General features: G+C 49.6%; 6 non-coding genes across 6 annotated transcripts; 3 read left to right on the top strand and 3 right to left on the bottom strand.

Annotated features, from left to right (window-relative positions):
- Nucleotides 1–1,030: 1,030 nt before the first annotated feature.
- TRNAS-AGA lies at nucleotides 1,031–1,111 on the bottom strand. Its single transcript has one exon. It is a non-coding gene; the product is annotated as a tRNA-Ser (tRNA).
- A 5,052-nt stretch (nucleotides 1,112–6,163) lies between these two features.
- Nucleotides 6,164–6,236, bottom strand: TRNAK-UUU. Its single transcript has one exon. It is a non-coding gene; the product is annotated as a tRNA-Lys (tRNA).
- A 2,660-nt stretch (nucleotides 6,237–8,896) lies between these two features.
- TRNAK-CUU lies at nucleotides 8,897–8,969 on the bottom strand. The gene has a single exon. It is a non-coding gene; the product is annotated as a tRNA-Lys (tRNA).
- Nucleotides 8,970–13,539: 4,570 nt separating this feature from the next.
- TRNAF-GAA lies at nucleotides 13,540–13,612 on the top strand. The gene has a single exon. It is a non-coding gene; the product is annotated as a tRNA-Phe (tRNA).
- A 1,644-nt stretch (nucleotides 13,613–15,256) lies between these two features.
- TRNAQ-CUG lies at nucleotides 15,257–15,328 on the top strand. Its single transcript has one exon. It is a non-coding gene; the product is annotated as a tRNA-Gln (tRNA).
- Nucleotides 15,329–16,130: 802 nt separating this feature from the next.
- On the top strand, nucleotides 16,131–16,222 carry TRNAI-UAU. The gene is given in 2 exon segments: nucleotides 16,131–16,168; nucleotides 16,187–16,222. It is a non-coding gene; the product is annotated as a tRNA-Ile (tRNA).
- Nucleotides 16,223–18,959: the final 2,737 nt, after the last annotated feature.

Here is an 18,959-nt window from a genome sequence, read left to right as displayed (position 1 = left end):
CCTTCCCTCCTCGCGGACCGGAGCAGGCGGAGCCCTCCCACCAGGCAGCGTGGCGGTCGGGGCGCGTGGTGAGTGCTCCGCTGAGCGCTGGCCACCCCCTTCTCTCTCCCCCGCTCCTCCCTTCCCCGCCGCTGGACCAGGTGCACACTCTGCAGCACAGGGAGTCCCCTGGCTCCGGCCGCCCTGTGGGGTTTTTTGTTTTGTTTTTCCCCTGCTTTGCCGGCCGCGCTGTTGTTTCCCCGCACCTCCCGCTCCAGCCCTGCCGTTTTGTGTTGTTCCCCCAGCTTTGCCGCTTCAGCCGCGCCGTGTCCTCCCCCCCCACTTTGCCGCTTCAGCCGCGCCGTGTCCTCCCCCCCCCCTTTGCCGCTTCAGCCGCGCCGTGTCCTCCCCCCACCTTTGCTGCTCCAGCCGCGCCGTGTTCTCCTCCTCCCCGCTTTGCCGCTCCAGCCGTGCCGTTTTTCCCTCCTGCTTTGCTGCTCCAGTGGCCCCACCTCCTTTTTTTTTTTTTTTTTGCTTGGGGCGGCAAAGCCAGAGCCGGCCCTAGTTAAGATCCAAGGGTTGGATCGCTGTTCACCAGGGACGTGGTGAGGAAGTCTCTCAAGACTATCCAGAAAAGGGAGCGAGTTTGAGAGTGGTGGCAGCAAGACCAGATCTAAGCTAGTAGTTAAGCTTAGAAGTGTTCATGCAGGGCCCCACATCTGTACCCTAAAGTTCAGAGTGGGAAGGAACCTTGACAGAGGGTGATGGAATAAACCCTCTAACAAGTACGTCTTTCAGGGTGTGAAAAACCCCGGATCCAGTATAATTAAGCTGACCTAAGCCATGGTTAGATAGTGCTAAATGAAAGGAAAGATTGTTCTGTCAATGTAGCTATTACAGGGATGGAAAACCCTCCAGTCACTGTAGCAGCTGTCTAGTCCCCAGTGCTACAGCAGTATTTTAAGTGTAGACAGCCTCAGAGTGACATCAGATCTGGCTCCATAGATGCTCAGGCACTAAGACAACACTAATTACAATGCACTAATGTTTCCGTAGTTGGCAGGATTTTAACCTGCGTGGGAGACCCCAATGGATTTCTAGTCCATCGCCTTAACCACTCGGCCACAACTACTTGATGTCCAACTGCTGCACTACACCATGATTCTCTTCTCACTGAATTGTCACTTCAAATTGCTCAGACCAGCTCCCCCAGCACACTCACAGCTGTGCATTAGTGTAAGTGTGTCCATGGCTGAACAGCAAGAGTTCCTGCCCATTTCCCTTCCAGCTGGAGCATGATTAGAGTGTGTTTGTGTGAACGACATTGCTATAAATTGTTGTTCATTCCCCACACTGACAATTCACACAGTCCCTTTCCTATTCGAATCTCCACCAGATCCTTCCAATAGCCAGGGTCAGGATTTCTCAGGGCACTGAAATGTTTCAGGGGTTTGGTGCATGAACTCAGCCTTGCATTCCATCCCTGATGTTTCATGGACTAACAACAGCAGCAGAAAGAAAGAGCGGAGCCAATATCTCACTGTCAGAGGTGAAGGTGGCCACGTCCCCTCTGTCTGACCATTGCCATTGCAGGAGAGAAGGTTTCAATACAATTGAATGCCCTGGCTCAGACAAGAGACACAGGGAGGTTTTTGCTGTTCATGGATCTGTGCAAAGGAAATTGTGTCTCTGTGTGAAATTGAGGAGGGAAAAGAAACGTCCACATGGTGGCCCAGTGCCTTAAGGAATGTGGGTGAAGGACTCTGGCTGAGAAATTATTTAACAGGAATTTGTATCAATGTATTGCCCTGATTAAAGCTATGGCTAAAGGCAGCCACTGTTGTTAGTACTTGAACCAGCGTGGAGACACCCGAGTGGGTCTCAAGTCCATTGCCTTAACCAGGGATAGTCTATTATTTTATCAAGATCCAAATTTCTTGGTCAAGGTCTAGTCAATGTCTAGATGCCAGAGAAAATAATACACTGATGATAATAAGAAGAATATAGAAAGATTTTGCAGTCACTATGGGCATAACTATGATCATTGTTTCATGTTTCACTCTTAATATCTGGCACCACCACTGCCTTTCCCTTTAGTCTTCTAGTTAACAAAGGATAAAACTAAACATCTCTTCAGATACCAGGGAGTGTTTTGTTCATTCCTGCTAGCTACACAGGGGTTTGATGTAGCTGCTTTCAATCCTCCGGCTCTGCCGGGATAAGTAACATTTCAGGCTGTCACTGAACTGAAGGAGAGAGATCATTTTTTGACAGATGACGCCTTCTCTTAACAGTGTTTGGCTGGCTGGCAGCCCTGGTCCCAGGTCTCTCCTGAGGGAAGAAAGTTTCTGTGCAAAATACTAAAACTTTTAACAGAGAGGAGGGAAAGGCGATGGCCACATGATGGGGCCAGTATGTACCACAACATGGTTCTTTTATGTGGGATGACTCTGAACATTGACTGATCTCCACTCCCTTGTGTTTGAAGAGATGTTTAGTTGTGCAGTTAGGAACCTATAAGGCTGAAGCAATGTTATGGATGGTGACACTATGATTGAAGGGTTATTTAATGTTGTAGAAATTGTTAAAAACACTGAGCTTAAACTGGAACTGCCTGTTGTTAGAGGCTGGTTTCCCCACCTCAGTTCCGTAAGCTCTGCTAGAAACACCCTGGGTTCTCTCCTGCCTCGGTGGGAACTGGAGGGAATCGTCCCCTGCTGCCCTTGGCTCCAGGCTGGTTTTTCTGGGGAGGGGATGTGGAATTGATTTGTTTGCTGTTGAGAAGGGAGCCGGGCCAGTTCTCAGGGAACGAGAACTCCCAGCATCTTCCCAGCCCAGCCCAGGCTGCTGCCCTGTCCCAGCCTCTGTTCCCCTTGGGGCCCGGCATGTTAAGAACATAAGAAAGGCCGTACCGGGTCAGACCAAAGGTCCATCTAGCCCAGTATCTGTCTACCGACAGTGGCCAATGCCAGGTGCCCTGAGGAGTGAACCTAACAGGCAATGATCAAGTGATCTCTCTCCTGCCATCCATCTCCATCCTCTGACGAACAGAGGCTAGGGACACCATTCCTTACCCATCCTGGCTAATAGCCATTTATGGACTTAGCCACCATGAATTTATCCAGTCCCCTTTTAAACATTGTTATAGTCCTAGCCTTCACAACCTCCTCAGGTAAGGAGTTCCACAAGTTGACTGTGCGCTGCGTGAAGAAGAACTTCCTTTTATTTGTTTTAAACCTGCTGCCTATTAATTTCATTTGGTGACCCCTAGTTCTTGTATTATGGGAATAAGTAAATAACTTTTCCTTATCCACTTTCTCAACATCACTCATGATTTTATATACCTCTATCATGTCCCCCCTTAGTCTTCTCTTTTCCAAACTGAAGAGTCCTAGCCTCTTTAATCTTTCCTCATATGGGACCCTCTCTAAACCCCTAATCATTTTAGTTGCTCTTTTCTGAACCTTTTCTAGTGCTAGAATATCTTTTTTGAGGTGAGGAGACCACATCTGTACACAGTATTCAAGATGTGGGCGTACCATGGATTTATATAAGTCTTATTATATAAGTCTTATTCTCTATCCCCTTTTTAATGATTCCTAACATCCTGTTTGCTTTTTTGACCGCCTCTGCACACTGCGTGGACATCTTCAGAGAACTATCCACGATAACTCCAAGATCTTTGACTCGTTGTAGCTAAATTAGCCCCCATCATGTTGTATGTATAGTTGGGGTTATTTTTTGTTTGACTATAGAGCAGGCCGGGAGCAGCAGCTGAGGCAGAGGACAGCCTGGGCCAGGCAGATAAGAAGGAGTTTAGCAAGCAAAAAAGGTAAAATGGCAGTGGAATATCACCTTGGACTCGACGGCATTTCTCCATTGGTCTGTCTGCTTTGGGGCAGGGACAATAACACGTCCTGCTGCATTCGTTATTTCAAAGGGCAGTTTAGGATTTTCATTCTCACACACGGTGCACAAAGCAGGATCCAACCTTTGGCATCAACTAAACAAGCTGCTCAGAGATTCTGGCAGCCACAATGAGCATTTGGGTGAGCTCAGACCAGCCCCTGTCTCAGAGGAGGGATCATCTGTGTGGGGACTGGACCACTGAGCTATCAGCTCTTAACTCCCAAACGTTCAGTAACTCTATTATCAGTGCCTGTGAATGTAATTTAAACCATGAGAAAAACCACACTGGGCTAGACCAAAGGCCCACCTACCTCTGAACCTTGTCTTCTGACAGTAGCCAAAAACAGGTGCCCCAACAACCAGTCAACAAGGCACCACTGGGAGTTGAACCCAGGCTCTCCTGTTTACAAAACAGATGCTTTAGCCAGCTAAGCCATCATGCCTGTGAGAGACTAAAACACACTGTCTGCCCACACCTGACTCCCTGCCATCACCACCAGGGCCTGATAAGCTTTGCTTGTGTTTGGATTCTGCAAAGCAGAGGAGCAGGTGACGTTTTCCTTGCAAGCTGTGTGTGAGTGAATCTTTGGCCAGGTCTGCACTACAAAGTTGTTTCAGCAGAATTATATTGCTCAGGTGTGTGAAAAACACACAACGCTCTCTCGGGCGGTAGCTTGTGGCTAGTGTACACACTGCAATGCCACGTCTGGCGACAAAAGTGCCCTGTTTTGCTGACAAAATAAAACGACTTCAATGAGAGAGCTAGAGCTTTTTGCAGCAAACTTTAAGTAACAGAGTAAACGCTCCTGTTCATTATATCACCATAACTGGCCTTCCCCAGTATCCCACAATGCCCGCTGTGAACTTGCCTGCCCTGCATTCCTGCTACAGAGGCTGGGCCCCTCCCCTTTCATCGCTCTGGGAAGTACTGACAGCTGAGCCTGCTGCTCTGCTCCGGCAGCCAGGAGCAAATCACTGCTGTGGATGCTGCTCTCTTCCACCCTGCGAACACAGAGCAGGGTGGTGGGAACTTCCTTACATTGCGGGGGGTTATCTGAACTGTGACATGCCCATGACACCCCTTCCCTCGAGGAGGCTCTTACCTTCTAAACAGGGACGGCTGTTTTCTAGTAAAATCACTAAAAGGGAAGGAGAAAACTCGAAGAGGTTCCTCCTGGCGCTCACGTACATGAACCCAAATACTCCCTCAGTCCTCAAAGAGAGACCTGGAGAAGGAGACTTGCTGAAGCAAAGCCACAGGGGTCTCTGAGGTTTCCCTGGCCCCTCGCCCCTGTCCTGCCTGGCTGATGTCAGCATCTCTCTGTGAGGTCACCACCTCCCCACCACCTTTGACCAATAGTCTGAGGTCCTGCAAAAGGCCTTTGTGATGTCACTGCCACACCCCTCCCTTGCTGTGCTAATGTCCTGCTCCTGGCCAGGCACTTTGGAGGTTTGAGCTACTCCCTGTGGATAACCCCACTCAAGGAGCGTTCGTTCTAGGAAGCAAGCCAGCTAGACAGTAAAACATCAGATGCTGCTCCCAATGCAACACTCAGTTTTTCAGAAATTAGTCGACTTTATGGCCAGAAAAGACCATTAGAGCATCTAATCTGACCCCCTGCATATCACAGGCCTCCTGTATGACCCAATAGCTACTTTTGGGCAAACACATTCCAGAAAGGCATGTAGTCTTCATTAAATGACATCAAGAGATGGAGAATCCACCACTTTCCCTAGAAGACATTTTTCTCCAGCCCTCAGAACATTTGGTGGCTCTTTGCTATTGAACGAGCTCAACCTGTTTAGCTTATCAAAAGAAGATTGAAAGATGATTTCACTGAAGTGTTGAAGGGCCTTAATGGAGAGAAAAGATTGGGTATGAAAGGGCTCTTTAATCAAGCAGAGAAAGGCATAACAAGACCCAATGGCTGGAAGGTGAAAAGAGACAAATTCATATTACAACTAAGGCACAAATATTCAACAGCCAGGACGATTCACAACAGGACAGGAACAAGCTCCCAAGGAAAGTGGTGGATTCTAATTCTAATTCCTTATGAATATTCTGTGTGTTTGTGTGTGCAGGGAGGAACATGCTATATGCCCAGAGGACTTTATTCCTCCAGCCTGCAAGGACAGAGGTGATGTCAAGGAGTTGTTCCTTCAATCCCCCCCACAGAAAGGCCCTTCTTAGGAAAGGCAAAATCCTGGAGAGAAAGAGTAACACTGAACAAGACTCCAGAAAGACAGATTTTTATAATCGCAGTGAGAAGTTTTTCACCTGGCCAGGGACTTGAACCCTGGACCCTCAGATTAAAAGTTTGATGCTCTGCCAACTGAGCTAGCCAGGCTCACATATGAAAAACACAACTTGGTGCAGAGGTGAAAGCTAGTCAAGAAAAAGCGAGACAGCCACAATAGGGGAAACTTGCTGTGCTCTCTCTCTTCCCAGCCCTGGCCTGGCTGGGTATTAGTGCTGGTTAAAAAGACGGGAAAATATCGGCATCTACCAGCCTTTCATAGCTGTACAAGACTCAGGCACAATACAGAGGTGCCCATCTGCAAGTGCCGAATGGTTGGATTGGCTAATGCAGCCTGTAGACGTCCAGGGCGCTCTGGGATACTCAGCCAAGTGTCCATCACCATCATCATTTCAAAGGGATAATGATAATGGTAGCAAGGTTCACAACTGACTTAGCAGTTGCATACAAAGGTGCATGTTTGGCAGTTACGTTGGCTCAGGTTGGCCACCCCGGTCTAGATGTAGAAGTTACAACATTTAAACTTGAAAGAGGAGCCAATTTCTCCATCATTTCCCACCTTTACATCCAAACACGATGAAGGTAGCAGATAGAGTTGTCTATGGGACCAAGTATATGCAGAATATCCTCGACAGAGGTTTGTTCAACCTGTTCTTAAAAACCTCTGAGGACAGAGACACCACAGACGCCTTTGGGAGCCTATTCCAGAGCTTAACTGCACTCAGAGTCTGACATTGGTGACGTAGGAGGCTGAGAAAAACAACACTGGCTGTTGGAAAAAAACAGTCCTCCCTGGTCCTTTAAGCAGTAGGCTCTGGTGTTTTAACAGCCATGGCCTGGGTTCAATTCCCCCTAAAAACCAGAAGTTTTTCAATGAAAATCTCCATTCATTTCGCATTTGAAATGGAAAGGCAAAGAGGGCTTCTTGTCCTTATCAACAAGGCAAAGAATGGCTTTTTGCTCAGTAAATATTTTTAAAAGGTGCTGACTCGACCTGAAGATCTCATTTCATTTGTATTTACAATGGAATGATTCTCTCTAGGATAGACAGTAATTCTTCAGCTAGACTCGGATTCCATGGGAATACGAGAAGCGATGTGTCTAACACCTGCCTTTTCCGGACAACAGTGATGTCCAAGTTTTCCATGGACATTTCCTTCCAGCACCTCAGGCCCCATCCAACAATACAAGAAACTGAAATGCACAGAAAGTTTCTCACCATAGAATTCACTGACCAGGTCGGGAAAAGTTTTGCCGTTTGAAGATGTTTGAATTCCTTCCAACTTCTCTCATACAAATGCTAAATAGTTGGTGGTGTAATGTTACAGGAGAGGTTGAAATTAGGCTATTTCGTCAGATAGAAGACAGTGATTGTGTCAGGAGTGGGATGTGAATGTGCACGTACATATGGAGCCTAGAGCAACAAATGACAGTGTTAGGGGGCTTATTCCTTCACCCTCTTACTTCCCTGGTCCTTCTCGCATGAACAGAGAGCAACAATATCCAAAGTCCAAAGGCGCAAACAATTTGATGTTTATTGGGGTGAACGTCCAGCAAGCAATGATTCCAGTTTCCTTCCTTAGTGTCCCCCTTCCCAGCTCTGACAACACAGAGCCTTGTCTGTGTCCCTGTTTCTGTTCCCATCCCCTGTTCCCATTTCCCCCTGTAGCAAAACAGGATCCCAATTCCCCCATCCCCAGTCCCTGGTCCCATTTCCCCCCTCCCCCCACCTTCCTGATTGACTGCAGACTATATAGTAAAACCTGAGTTCTGCTTAGCTATTCCTTAACCAATCATTTTACTGAAATTTAACTAACCAATCTTAATATACTGTAACATGGTTATTTAACCAATTATATTCCACCACCTTCATTGGTTTACACCCAACAAAATTAATTATACAGCAGACAGAAACAATCACAGACCCAGACAGAGACCATGTAAATAAACATACAAAACAATACAGAAGGGAGGATTTCACAACTACATCTATACAGACATAAGGGTTTTCCAGCTGTGTCTATTGATAAGTGAGTTCTTGCCAGGCAGGATGCTACCAAACTAAGTTTCCCTTTCTCTGGAGGTGATGGAATATCAGGGCAGGACTGTATTCCTAATAGCCCAGTAGCACCTTATTTCAGTGTGACTAGTTGGGAATGTGAGGATGTGACCATACACTTCCCTTTGCTGCTTAGCCGAGGAACCAGGCCTCAGACTGTCACAGTGAGAGAAGGCCATTACACAGACAGACAGTGATTTTTTATTCTTTCTTTTATACCTTTATAACTAGCTAAGTGATAAAAATACACCTAAATTCTTAAAGTACAGGCCTTTGCAGACTGGCCTGAATATCTGTATCCTAACAGTCCTCGAGGTCAGGCAGCCTCTGGGTAAGGGGGTGGGGACTCAGATCCTTCCACTGGCCAATTCCACCAGGGTCATGTATAAACCAGGGAAGTTTGCCACAATAGCCAGACCAGATGCCCCCTGTACACTTGTGCTCTGTCCTCATTGCTTCTCTGTTTCTCTTCCCCTCATCTCTGCTGCTCCCCCTCTGGGCTTTCTCAGCACCTGGCCCCATAGCACTTCCTGGGGGCCAGAGACTGCGCTTTCTACACCTGCTCCTGCGGCCTCTCTCCTGATTGCTAAGGAAAGGAACCTTTCCAGGAAATGGCCGCAGCTTCTGGGAATCCCTGTGTGGCTGGGAACAGAGTTTGGCTCCTGGCACACGAGGCAACTTAAAAGCTGAGCACCCAGACAGGGGCTTGAACCCTGGACCCTCAGAGAAAGAGCCTGATGCTCTACCAACTGAGCTACCTGGGTTTGTTGAAAAATAGCTTCACTGTTCACCACAAGAGTGATTATCCCAGTGTGCAGGCAAGAGTGAGCAGGCAGGCAAAAGAGAGGCAAAAAAAGTCCCAGGAACCCCTCCTCTTTTTCTGCACAGCCACTGCCTGTCAGCAGGATTCCTCCTCCTCCTCAGGGAGACTAAATCTCTGTGCCTAGACAGCCGGTCCATCCGCTGCACCTCAATCCCCCATGCCCGAGCCTCCCTGCCAAAGTCCTGCACCTGGCCCCATACAATTAAGTCTCACTTGTCGCTGGGAACTTAACTTCTTGTGCCCAGAGCATCTCGGCCCCCTCAGCAGATGACCTGAGAAACACAGTGTCCGGCTTTTCCAAAGAAGAGCTTAGACCCCCTCATCATGTGGCCTAAAGGATAAGGCATCTCCCTGTGGATCGGATGATTCAGGATTTGAGTCCCCTCGTGGTTGTGCTCACTTTGTGCTGCAAGTCCTGCTCCCTTCAGGGCTGGAACCTCTTCTTGGCCACTCAGGCCAATGCTCTGGCTTCAGCTAGAGCCCCGGGAAGGAGTTGGGGGTTGGGTGTCACAAAGGCTGGGACCTGAGTCCCAGGTGCTTCCAGTCTCGCCTTTGCCCTTCCTGACTTGCCAAAGAAAATGGGCGGCTCCACTTCCAAAGTGAGCACCATGAGTGGGAACGGTCAGAGGCCCCACCAGGGGGGCTGGCCCTGCTTTCCTACCCTCTTCTGATGTTGGCCACAGAGCATCAGCAGCCGCCCTGCATGCTGGCCTGTGGGTGGCCTTCAGTGGGGTTCAGCACAGCGGGGAGCAGCCTGGCCCTGTGGCTGTCTGCTGGCCACACATAGGCATGGTCCTCTCCTCCTCTTCCCTGACCTCTGCTGCTTTTAAGCCTTCCCTTGGAGCTGTCAGCACCAGCCGCCTCTGCTCTAGGTGCCCAGAGGAGGAGAGGTGCCGGACTCCCACCTGCCCAGCCCTGCTTCCTTCAAGCACAGTGGCAAGTGCCAGACTTGTGGGCACCAGGTGAAGCCGTGAGAATCCCAACCCTCAGGTGTCAGTTCTAGAGCCCTGACCCATCCAGCAGGAGGGGAAAAAATTGCTCTTGCAGAGCTGGAGACAGGGAAGTGGAGCAGTGGGAGCTCCAGGGCTTTACCACAAGGTCCCACTGAGATTTGAATTCAGATTGCAGGATTCAGAGTCCTGAGGGCTGCCCATTACACCATGGCACCAGCTCATGGTGCCTTCTCTGGCCATCAGTGACCCTCATGGGGCCGGCTCATGTAAGGGACTGTTGGCCCCTTACTAAAGCTTAGTGGGGGTTTTGGTTGGCTAGTTCCCAGTCCCAGTAGAAGGGGAAAGGGCTAATGGGAAATCAGGACCCTGAGACTGACAGTCCCCTGGGCAATGGGGAGAGGCCAAAGCTCCAAGTTAGCCGCACTGACAGGCCAGGCAGTGTAATGAGGAAGTCACCAGGCCAGGGGGTCCCATCCTCTGTGGGAGCTGGAACTGCCTGGGTCAGAGTGGGGCGGAGCTAAGGAGAGAGCAGGAGCCTGAGAAGAGCCAGGGAGCAGAGCTGCGCAGGTGTAGTGCCAGAAACTGCTCCCTGTAGGACTTTGCTACCTGCAGCAGTTACTGAAAATTGAGGTTGTTCTTATTTGCTGACTTGTCCTAATTGGCTAAAACTTGACAGTGGTGGGGGATGGAAGCATAAAGGCTTCATCCTCCAAACAACCCTGCCTGGTGTCCATCTGTATCTATTACCTCTTAACACCGGATTGTAAAAAATAGAGTGAGGTCATTTAAACATCATTTATTTTGCAGCTTCATTTACTGTGCTAACAATGTAGCATCCTGACACCGATACTTCTACCCACGTGCCCTGTGGGTTGGATTCATTTCAGTGGGACACAGGACATGTGGAGGATAATTTAAACTCTTAATTTCCTTAGGGTTTCCCTTTAATATACTTCTCTGCTGGTGCGATTTCTGACCATTGCACGTCTATTGTATTTATTACAATAGCACAAGTAAGTCACACAAGTGACAAAGTCTAAGGGCTTGGCTACACTTGCAAGTTAGAGCCCATTAAAGCAGCCCCGGGTGCCCTAACTCCTAAGGTGTCCACACTCGCAAGGCACATGGAGCACCTGGGCTCTGTAGGTGGAGCGCTCCTGGTAATCCACCTCCATGAGAAGCATAAAGCTTGCTGAGCCCTGCTGAAATACCCGGGCATCAGTGTGGACGATGTGTTGCATCACTGCACTGTGTTTGGCCTCAGGAAATGTCCCATAATCCCCTGAAGTCAAGTGCCCACTCTGGTCATTGTTTTGAAATCGGCTGCAGGCATGCGGATATCCCCTTTCAAAGCTCTGTTTCTGACAGCCGGCTGCTTATCTGCTCTGGGACAAAGCAACCATTAGTGTGGAATGCTGCTGCTGTTGTGAGTGTGTATGAGGGGAGGTGGGGGTCTGCTGCTGTTCGAACACACAAGACAGCATGCTGACACACTCTCAGCCCCCAAACACACTGTCGCTCCCCCCACGTACACACAACACGCTCCCTGTCACACTCCACCCCCGTCCCCCGTTTGAAAAGCACGTTGCAGCCACTTGCACACTGGGATAGCTAACACACTGCACTGCTCTCTGTGGCATTGCCAGAGCTGCTAATGTGGCCACTCCAGTGCGCTTGCAGCTGTCAGTGTGAACACACGGCAGCGGTTTCCCTGCTGTGGTTTAACTCCCAGTGCTCTACCTCTGCAAGTGTAGCCAAGCCCTAAATTTCCCAAACCGACCGAACTCAGTAACTGCCCTCCACCACCACATGCAGGGAGTAGGGGCACCGTGGAGCACACGCCTCACTTACTGGCTCAGCCTTGTGCATGCTGGGGTGGCCACCTCCCCATTGATGAGACCTGGTCCCACCATCTCTGCGGAGCTCCAGTCTGCCCTGCTGCCATCCCTATCTGTGTTGTCTTCTCTAGCAGTTGACTGGAAGGTGAGCACTGGCCACATGCCATGTAGCCGTGTTGTCTCGAAGGGCGAAAGCAGGAGGAATGGTGCCTTCATAGTCCACCTAATATTCCATAACATAGTTAAGGAAAATATTTCTCAATGAATTCTCAGTAAAAGATCAGAAGCAGCCAGTGTCCGCATCAGTCTACGAGCATTGGTATGTTCTTGAAATTTGTCAGACCAACCTAACTAACATCTAACACACATTTGAAGTTCTTCTTTTCACACTGTTGCTGATTCTCAGGTTCTGCTTTGTCTCCAGACAGATCCATTCTCTTTCAGGACAGCCTTGCTCTTTCTGTCTGTGTCACTCACTGAGGTGTCGGAGTAAACACTCCCCTTCCTTCTATTCTCAGACAAACACTAGTATTAAGTGTTTGCTACTGATGGGTCTAGAAAGCATTTGTCAAGTGGAAGACGCTGTTTCTGGGGGATTGCTCCCAAGATCCAGTACTTTGGGTTCAAATGTCTCCCAGCTTCCTTGGGGAAAATAACACCAAGGCTTTGTTGCAATATACAAGAAGGAAAGAGTTTTGTCCACCTCAGATGGGACTTGAACCCACAATCTCTGGCTTAGGAAGCCAATGCCTTATTCATTAGGCCACTGGGGCCCTCCCTCCTTCAGCACCTCCATAGCTGTGGCTCTGAGTGGCAGTAGGATGATTAGGGGGCGAATCCGGGGCTGGAAGGGTGGTAAGGTCGGCCTGTAAGGAGTAACCAGGTGGGGCAGACCCAGGGGGAGGCTGTGGGCTGCTGGTCGGTTGTTGGGATCTGAGCCTCTAGACCAAAGCTGCACAGTGACCTGACACCCAGGGTTACAGGGCCGACATAGTGACCCGTTACTGGCCTCGGTGACCCCCAAACCCTTGTTACTAAGGGCATTGAGGAGTCTCCGTCCCTTAATAACTTCTGGGAGCTCCCCAGCAGGCTGCGGGCGTCAGCCGCCTCCTGCCTCACAGGTTAGACTCTTGGCGCTGTGCCAGCCGCCCCCTCGCTTGCAGGCCCAGTGTAAGAAGCAGGAGGCCTGGTGCTGGCAGAAGAGAGTTTTGATTGATCCACCTCTGTGTGATGGGCACAGGACGCTTCCACTCAGTAGCACAGCTGGGGGGGAGCAGGGGAAGCAGCTAAGGGCGCCGGGTTCCTCCGGTGGGGGTGTGGAGCAGCCGTTCGTTTTCCTGTTCGCACTCCTCTGCGGTGTGAAAATCGGGGAGGGGAGGCAGAAGCCCCACTTCCCTCCCGAAATGACACCCAGTGGGGGAAGCCAGGATAACAGGGTGGGGCGGCAAGCGGTGGCCAGACTCTCACCACCAGGGTCTAGTCTAGCTCAGGGTCCAGCTCAACTTCCTCCCCGCGCCACTGGCCCCCAGTCCCCTTCCACCACCAGGTCAACCCGGGCACTAGGGCAGGAACAGGGTGAGGCAGCAAGTCAAGCTGAGCAAGGCAGGCAAAAGTGGGTCTTATCTTCATGGGCCGCTCACAATGACGTCCTTTTTGTGTGCAATGGCTGCAAAAATATCTCGAGCAGAGAAGCAACAGGCCAAAATATTACTACACAGCTGCCAAAGTAGCTCAGTTGGGAGAGCGTTAAACTGAAGATCTAAAGGTCCTTGGTTCAATCCCAGGCTTTGGCAGGCCCTGTCATCTGTCTTTCCACAGTGGTGGCTTGTTTTCTGGGAGCACAGTGGTCCCTGCGCCCAAGGTGAGTCCCTGAGCTTGGGCTCTGCAGTAGGAAAAGATATTGTGGGCTTCTGCCCCTAATGGGCTGGCCTGACATTTAACAATGAGGGACAGGAGCTGTCTCTCCTAAGTGAGTTACTGGTGGACCCAATATGGCAGGAAGAGAGTGCTAGAGGGGGTGCTGGGCAGTGACAGGCAGGTATAGAGGATGAAAACTCTTCTGTGCAGCTGAGGGAGGGCAGTGCCAGGGAAGGGGCATGTGTGAAAGTGGCCCTGTGGAAGGGAGTTGGGGGCCCAGGAGGAGGTGCTTGATGTTCAGTGACTTGGAGCAGCTGGGCTTGGCCATGGTGGGTGTTCAGGAAATGCACATTAACAACTCTAGGGTAGCTTGATGGGCAGAGGGTGATTGGGGGAAGGGCCCATCTCTCTGGTCCTCCAGGCCAGGGAAGAATGATGGGGTTGGAGTCTTGTTCTTCACATTCGCAGTGTGAGTACAGAAGGTGCTGGAGCTCCGACCAGGGAGGGCATTACTGGTGGGCTTTGTGCTCCATGGCACTGGTTACGGCTATATTAGTGTGTATGGTCCCCAATTAAGGCATGAAAGGAAAGTTCTATGAAGGAACTGGCTCCCTTCTTCTAGACCGCACGGTGTTTGGTGTCGGGGGGGATTTCAATTGTTGCACTGGCCTGAGGACTGCTGGTCCTGTTTTCCCAACCGTCAGAGGAAACTCTTCTACGATGAGCACTACCTGGTGCAGGTCTATAGCGAGGTCGGCTTAGAGAACGTGTTTCTGCACAGTGAACCAGTGGAGGGTGAGCAGTAACCTCCTATTCCTCTGACCCGAGCTCACACCAGCTACAGAGTGGATACACCTTTCTGCGGGGACAGGCCAGGAGTCGCACTGACCGGATTTCCGTGAAGGAGAGCACGTCGACAGCCCAGTGCAGGGTGGTGCCAATGGACTGTTCGGATCACGCAGCTCTCACCGTGTGCTCAATGTGGGCAATTCCCTGACCCAGGGCAGAGGATATTGGAAGCTGAACATCCAGAGCTTGCAAGATAAAGGAGCAGGGGGGCGAGGCCTGGAGGTGTTGGCAGAACGGGAAAGCATCAGAGGGTCCTATGGCAACCAGGGGGATTGGTGGGAGTCGGTGAAGGAGGAGTTGGCGGCTTTGTTCCGGCGGCCGGGGAAACACCACAACATTAAAGAAACCAACAGTGCAAAGTCCTGCAGTGTCACCTGTGGGATTTCCACAAGAGCATCCAGGCAGGGGAGCCAGTCAGCGTGTGACTGTGCGATCGGATCAAGCGACAGCTGCCCGAGTTCCAGGAGATGAGGCTGCAGTTGGCTGATATGAGTGGGAGCACTGAGTGAAGGGAGGAGCAGACTCCCCTGACATTTTTGCAGCCTGCAGGGAATGGAGACAAAGCAGGGGGATGCCGGGACTCAGGGCAGGACCCACGGATCCGGTAGTGCAGGACCACAGTCACTGGAGGAGGAGAGAGTCCCGCGAGAGGAAGCCGCTGGTGGGAAGCAATAAGTGCAGAGGGCAAACCAGCGGAGAGTCACAGGGGTCTAGAAAATGAAATAGCAGCAGGTCCCATGGTGTAATGGGCAGCACTCAGGGCTCTGAATCCTGGAATCTGAGTTCAAATCTCAGTGGGACCTCATGACAATATGTTGCTTTGCTACAAAGCACTGGAGCTCAATGTGTTTGGCTACCTTCTCTCAGGGTCAACTAGAGTGAGGTTTTTCCCTCCTGCTGGGTGACTGATGCCCACTAGAGATAAGTCTTTGGTCTGGCTGGTTCAATGGGCTGGCGGCTATAGGTTGGGGTCCTAGAACTTAACAGTCTGGCTAGAGATTCCTGTGGATTGATCATATGGTTGCTTCTTGCTGCTTCACCTGATGTCCATAACTTTGGTCCCTGCAGCTGCAACCATCTTCCTCTTGCCCACATGGCATTTAAAGGAAGGAGGGCCAGGGCCAGGCTTCACAGTCAGGGCTAGGCAGGAGGGAGGAAGAGTCCCAGGCTGGAGCCCAACACACCTCTCCTCCTCTGGGCACCTGGGGTGTTGTTTCCCCCTGTTCAGGCACCCCTGGGGCCCTGCACTTCACACAGCTCTTCCTGATTTCAGCTGTTAGTGAGGGAGCCTCACTGCTAGCGCAGACTGGGCAGTTTCTTGCATGAGAGACACTGTCCCAAAGCAGGACTAATGCTTAGAGCTGGTTCTCAGTGATTTCAGATCTGTTGGTCTGCAGCAAGACTCTCCATTGAGTCTTAACCAGCTCTGTTATTACACAGGGAAGAACAAAAGGGTGAAATGGGGCCTGGAACCCTTAAGAAGAATCCACCCCACCGAGTACAACACTTGTCGCTACCTGCTGTCAGCCCCACTGAGAATGTTTTGGGGTCACTCCTTGGCTTTATCAGCCTAGGGGGGGTCTCAGAGAATCTTAATTAACAGGTGCTCCAGTGGCGCAATTGGTTAGCGCACAGTACTTATAGGGCAGTGCTGAGGAGCTATGCTGAGGTTGTGAGTTCAAACCTCACCTAGAGCACTGGTTTTCATTAGCCAAGTGGCATCACCCCCTCATTTGGCCCTGTGGAATGTAGAATTCCAGCCCAGGGACCCTGAGGAGGGGAGGAGTCAGAAATGCCCCTTCACTTATTACCTCCTCTCCAGAGCACAGGTCAGAAGCTACAATCCTTTCTCCCCCACCAGCCCCTGTGCCAGGATCCCTCAAGCAGAGCCTGGAGTCCTGCCCATGGCATCTGTACTATTGACAAACACTAAGTAACGGGGACAAAACACTCAAATCCCACCTGGTGCGGGGAGCCAGGTTTGCTCTTCAAATTCTGTCGTTGGTACATTTCCAGGCCTGGGAATGTCCCACAACAGCATTTAATGGGAAGCTGCCTGCAGAACAGTGACACTGCACAGAGCTCCTGTGGAGGAGGGGTGGGAATTAGTAACATTTTGAGGATCGTTTGGGAAATGAGCCTTTGCTGACAAGGTTTGTCTCTGTTAATATTTCACCTTCAGGTGTTATGTTGAGGGATCTTTAGTATATTTGTGTTAGGTTAATAACTATCTCCTCAACTTTATTTACTCAACTTAAAAATTGGTCACTTGATTTTTGCATCTCCCTGTGAAAATACAACTGACGTGTGGCTTTCTACAGGGGGTCATGATGTTAAAGTTAAGGAATTCAGTCTCTGTACTTCTGGGGGGGGTGGGTTGCTTTTTTACAGCTGCCTCACTGCCAGGCACATTGGGCTGTTAGCTGCACCCACTGTCCTTGCCAGGGGCCCCTGCTGAACACTGGGGGTTGCACTGCCGTGCTGGGGTGACTGCAGGTGGAGAAGCTGCTGTGGAGCAATGTAGAGCAGGTGCAGGAAGGAGACGGGGTCACTATTCTCATGCTGAACTGCACAGTTTTCCAAATTTGGGACTAGATTCATAGATTCATAGACTTAAGGTCAGAAGGGACCATTATGATCATCTAGTCTGACCTTCTGCACAATGCAGGCCACAGAATCTCACTCACCCACTCCTGTAACAAACCCCTGACCTATGTCTGAGTTATTGAAGTCCTCAAATTGTGGCTTAAAGACCTCAAGGTGCAGGGAATCTTAACATAAGAACATAAGAACATAAGAAAGGCCGTACCGGGTCAGACCAAAGGTCCATCTAGCCCAGTATCTGTCTACCGACAGTGGCCAATGCCAGGTGCCCCTGAGGGAGTGAACCTAACAGGCAATGATCAAGTGATCTCTCTCCTGCCATCCATCTCCATCCTCTGACAAACAGAGGCTAGGGACACCATTCTTACCCATCCTGGCTAATAGCCATTTATGGACTTAGCCACCATGAATTTATCCAGTCCCCTTTTAAACATTGTTATAGTCCTAGCCTTCACAACCTCCTCAGGTAAGGAGTTCCACAAGTTGACTGTGCGCTGCGTGAAGAAGAACTTCCTTTTATTTGTTTTAAACCTGCTGCCTATTAATTTCATTTGGTGACCCCTAGTTCTTGTATTATGGGAATAAGTAAATAACTTTTCCTTATCCACTTTCTCAACATCACTCATGATTTTATATACCTCTATCATGTCCCCCCTTAGTCTTCTCTTTTCCAAACTGAAGAGTCCTAGCCTCTTTAATCTTTCCTCATATGGGACCCTCTCTAAACCCCTAATCATTTTAGTTGCTCTTTTCTGAACCTTTTCTAGTGCTAGAATATCTTTTTTGAGGTGAGAGACCACATCTGTACACAGTATTCGAGATGTGGGCGTACCATGGATTTATATAAGGGCAATAATATATTCTCAGTCTTATTCTCTATCCCCTTTTAATGATTCCTAACATCCTGTTTGCTTTTTGACCGCCTCTGCACACTGCGTGACATCTTCAGAGAACTATCCACGATAACTCCAAGATCTTTTCCTGACTCGTTGTAGCTAAATTAGCCCCATCATGTTGTATGTATAGTTGGGGTTATTTTTTCCAATGTGCATTACTTTACATTTATCCACATTAAATTTCATTTGCCATTTTGTTGCCCAATCACTTAGTTTTGTGAGATCTTTTTGAAGTTCTTCACAATCTGCTTTGGTCTTAACTATCTTGAGAAGTTTAGTGTCATCTGCAAACTTTGCCACCTCACTGTTTACCCCTTTCTCCAGATCATTTATGAATAAATTGAATAGGATTGGTCCTAGGACTGACCCTTGGGGAACACTACTAGTTACCCCTCTCCATTCTGAGAATTTACCATTAATTCCTATCCTTTGTTCCCTGTCCTTTAACCAGTTCTCAATCCATGAAAGGACCTTCCCTTTTATCCCATGACAGCTTAATTTACGTAAGAGCCTTTGGTGAGGACCTTGTCAAAGGCTTTCTGAAATCTAAGTACACTATGTCCACGGATCCCCTTGTCCACATGTTTGTAGACCCCTTCAAAGAACTCTAATAGATTAGTAAGACACGATTTCCCTTTACAGAAACCATGTTGACTATTGCTCAAGAGTTTATGTTTTTCTATGTGTCTGACAATTTTATTCTTTACTATTGTTTCAACTAATTTGCCCGGTACCGACGTTAGACTTACCGGTCTGTAATTGCCAGGATCACCCCTAGAGCCCTTTTTAAATATTGGCGTTACATTAGCTAACTTCCAGTCATTGGGTACTGAAGCCGATTTAAAGGACAGGTTACACACCTTGGTTAATAGTTCCGCAACTTCACATTTGAGTTCTTTCAGAACTCTTGGGTGAATGCCATCTGGTCCCGGTG

Source organism: Mauremys reevesii, linkage group 12 (genome assembly GCF_016161935.1).
Source record: "Mauremys reevesii isolate NIE-2019 linkage group 12, ASM1616193v1, whole genome shotgun sequence".
Classification (NCBI taxonomy): Eukaryota; Metazoa; Chordata; order Testudines; family Geoemydidae; genus Mauremys; species Mauremys reevesii.
The sequence above is the reverse complement of the archived record's forward strand: the minus strand, read 5'-3'. Positions and strand labels throughout refer to the sequence as shown.